At 32.4% G+C, this 4,071-nt stretch overlaps 1 pseudogene; it reads right to left on the bottom strand.

The window, feature by feature from the left end:
• Window positions 1–816: 816 nt before the first annotated feature.
• Window positions 817–978, bottom strand: LOC150105181 (U2 spliceosomal RNA; annotated as a pseudogene).
• Window positions 979–4,071: the final 3,093 nt, after the last annotated feature.

The raw sequence follows: 4,071 nt of genomic DNA, 5'->3' as shown, positions 1-4,071 counted from the left end.
TTGCCATATGCTTCTTTTAGAATTGGAAAGTCTGGGTTTCCCGACTCTTGTTCTGTCGTAACTGTTGTTGCCCTTATGATACCTCCCATCCTTTCTGCGTGGGTTCTGAATGGGCAGGTGGCCACTTTGTGGTCTATGGCACCACATTTGAGGCAAGCTGTTTTACATTTATCTAGTTTATGGCCTGTTTTGAGACAATTTTTGCATTTTAGTCGAGGGCAGTCTGCCCCAAGATGACTGAAGGCACCACACCTGAAACATTGCTTTTTCACGCCAGGGTAGTTTACCATTACCCTGGCAGATCCTATGAGAATGAAGTTGGGGACTTCAGTTTTCATCTCAAGGGAGATGTTTACTTCCCCTGATTTCCACTCTGGGTTGTCAGCATCATTAAGAATCTGAATTTCCTTTACATCGCCCCACTTTGAGAACACACTTCGAATGATGTCTTCATTCTCCGTGTATTCTAGGGGGAATCTTTGTATTTTGAGCATTTTTAAGATGCTCCCTACCATGAAAGGACAGTTTTTTTCCTCCACATTCGAAGCCGCCAAGTAGCTTATTTCTGTTTACTATGTTCTTGACAACTACTTGGTACCTTCCGCCCCCATAGGGGTAAACCCAAATATGTTTTCAGCGCCTACATAGTTCATAATAGCTCCTGCTATCTTCCTTGCCAGTGTTCAAGCATCCACCTCAAAGCCGAGGGTCCGGACACGAGGAACCACAGATATCATCGTTGGAAGATGGCCTGGAGGGTGGGGCCTATAAGGTCCTTATCCCTATCTCGTGTTTACTTTTACCCCAGTCTGGGATTTAAAGTGCCTGTACTTAGATAGTTTGATATCTTCTCGAGCCCCTATGGGACCCGTATCTGATATCAACTGGAAAGAACAGACGCTACACTCTCACTTAGCTCGAAAACTCTGTAAGAACAGAAACTACACTTTGATCTTAGCCAAAAGGCCGAAAAGCTTATGAACGATTATTCAACGCCAGGTAAGTATTCATTTTTAGATAAAAATAAAATTCCCAATGTTCTACTTCAAGACATTGCAAAGAATCGATTTATACAAATAAATTACATCAATTATTTTTAGATGTATCACTTATTTTTTTTATTCTTAATAGATATTAATTAAAATTCATTTTAAGATTTGTAAGAACAGAACTACACTTTGATCCTAGCCAAAAGGCCGAAAAGCTTATGAACGATTATTCAACGCTACACTCTCTCGCTTAGCTCGAAAACTTTGTAAGAACAGCAACTACACTTTAACCTTAGCCAAAAGGCTTATGAGCAATTATTCAACGCCAGATAGCCAAAAGGCTTATGAGCAATTATTCAACGTCAGATAATTATTCGTTTTACGAGATAAAAATATTTATTCACCTCAACAAACCCCAATTCCCAATTGAGATCCCGCTTCAACAAATCTTATCCTTATAAGGACTGGCTTAAAGGGGCGAAGCAAGAATGCTTTTCATATTTCCCGTTATCTGTAGAGGACAGTGTAGGGATAAGGTGTTAATGAGCTATTAAAGCTCTGATCATGGCAGGAGGGTAACAGCAACAGCCGAACCTCAGTTAAAACTTCATTGGTACAGCCTTGCCATCCGTTACCCTCCAAGGGTATTGGATGGAATGAATCAATCACCGCATCTCACGGTCGATTGATTCCCAATGTCTACCTCCGCTTCAACAAATTGCAATGAATTGATTTATATAAATAAATTACATCAATTCTTTTTATAGGTGTATATCACTGTTTTTTATTCTTTAATCTTAATAGATATTAAGTAAAATTATTAATATTATATTACATAAATTTGTATAACAGATTTATATATATATATATATATATATATATATATATATATATAGATGTTGTGTAATTATATATATGTTGTGTAAAAAAAAAATAAATAAATATATATATATATATATATATTTTTTTTTTTTTTTTTTTACACAACATATATATAATTACACAACATCTATATATATATATATATATATATATATATATATATATATAGATGTTGTGTAATATTCAATTTCATATAGGTCAAATTGTATTATCCTACTTTACCCGAGCTGTTCATGTCCTCAGCATAAATTGCCCATTTCTGTTGTAAGTATAGTATATTAAATCTTTCCATAATGACCACAAGAAGGCAGCAGTAGACATGAGTCTCTAAACCAATGAATCTTAAGCTGTGAGTAAGCGATACCTTCTTCCCCCCTCCCACTGTTTTTTTGCATCAAACATTGATACATGTATATTTATAAAATATTTTATATAATGTTGTAAATATCTTTTAAAACAATTAAAACATTTAAGAAAAAACTTTTTGTAGAGCTTCGAAAAGGTTATTTTATTTTTTGTTAAAGATTAAACACAACATTATTAAATAAAATATTGTAATCGATGAAACTGAAATGACACCAAGCAATATAAATAATGCGAATGATAATTCAAGAACTATTTTCTTTAGAATTTAGCTGAACTTATGCATCTCAATTAACCCTTTTAAGTGGGAGCCAGAGGTCTGTTCGGTGTGCTTTGCATTATGGGATACATACTAAGGCAAGTGATATGAAGTCATCAGCCTCTATATACAAGTAGCTCAGACGTGAATATATTTTACGCGTAAAACTTTATTTTGCTTACTTGGGAAAAATATTAAAACCAAGTATAAAATTTCTGGGTATCTTTAATGTATTATATATATATATATATTATTATATATTATAAAAATATATATTATATATATATATATATATATATATATATATATATATATATATATATATATATATATAATATATATTTTTATAATATATAATATAATATATATATAATATATATATATAATAATAAATATTTTAGGCTTTAATATATATATATTAAAGCCTAAAAATATTTGTACTTTTCCCGCCGGAAAACAGGGAAAAAAAAAAAAACCCTCACAATATGGTTCTTTTTCTTGAGACTAGAATAGTACTTATGACGATCTTTGCAACTAGTTTATAAATAAATTAAAAATTATATATTTCTTATTCATTATATTATATTATAAACATATTGCCAATAACGAAAATATCACATACATGTTTATTTAATGGAAGTAAACTACGCAAAAGGATAAAAATTCTTTACAATGGTGAGAAAAAGCAATAAACCAAGTAACAACGGATGAGAAACACCAGACATCGATGTGGGTTTTGATAGGAAGCAGAATACAGTTATATTTTTCTGGTATGTTGATTGTGAAAGTCGTTTTGAACAGTGTAGGCAGTTGCTCTCTCTCTCTCTCTCTCTCTCTCTCTCTCTCCCCTCAGCCGTTCAGTTAAGAGCGTGGATCTTTCATTTTTTATCCACCGTTCGCAATTATATCAGCATGAGAAAGCAAAATTAAAAAGAAAGCTTATTTAATATATATTGAAACTTCGATCTATTTTTCTTCCTCCAGCGGTTGAGTGGGCAAAAATGGGAACGCGGAGAACTAGGAAATCATGAAAAATAACAAAAAATATCAATCTATACTGAAAACGATGTTTTTAGTCTCTCTGATATAACAAAAATATTTCCATTCGAGGACTATACGATCTTAAGAAACTAGTCTGCACCTGACTCTGTGGCAAATATAATTATAATAAAAAAATAATAAATAAACATAAAATAATTAAATAAAAATCATTAATAAAATTGAATATAATTTTAGTATGAATATAAGTAATTATATTAATAATAAGTAAATTGCTTATTATAAATATATAACAAATATTAACATTTTAATTTTTTTTAATTTTATTCGTGTGGGGTTCCCCCCCCCGTTCCTCGACCATCCCTTAGGACTGGTTAAATTCTCTTAATGAGGGATTAAGTATATGTATTTTGTGATTGTAGCAGTGTGTTCATGGGCCGGTTTGCCTGAAGGAGGAAAAACCCTCTCCCGTCCGTATGAGACTGCTAACTCACCTTTAATCGAAAGAGACCAGATAAAGGTTCCTCACCCAGGTCTTTCCGACTAAAGAACTTCGTCTATATCGACTGAGCTACGGAG

The sequence above is a fragment of the Typopeltis vanoorti genome, chromosome 7, assembly GCF_054136105.1.
Source record: "Typopeltis vanoorti isolate ZY-2024b chromosome 7, IOZ_Tvanoo_1.0, whole genome shotgun sequence".
Lineage (NCBI taxonomy): Eukaryota > Metazoa > Arthropoda > Arachnida > Uropygi > Thelyphonidae > Typopeltis > Typopeltis vanoorti.
The sequence above is the reverse complement of the archived record's forward strand: the minus strand, read 5'-3'. Positions and strand labels throughout refer to the sequence as shown.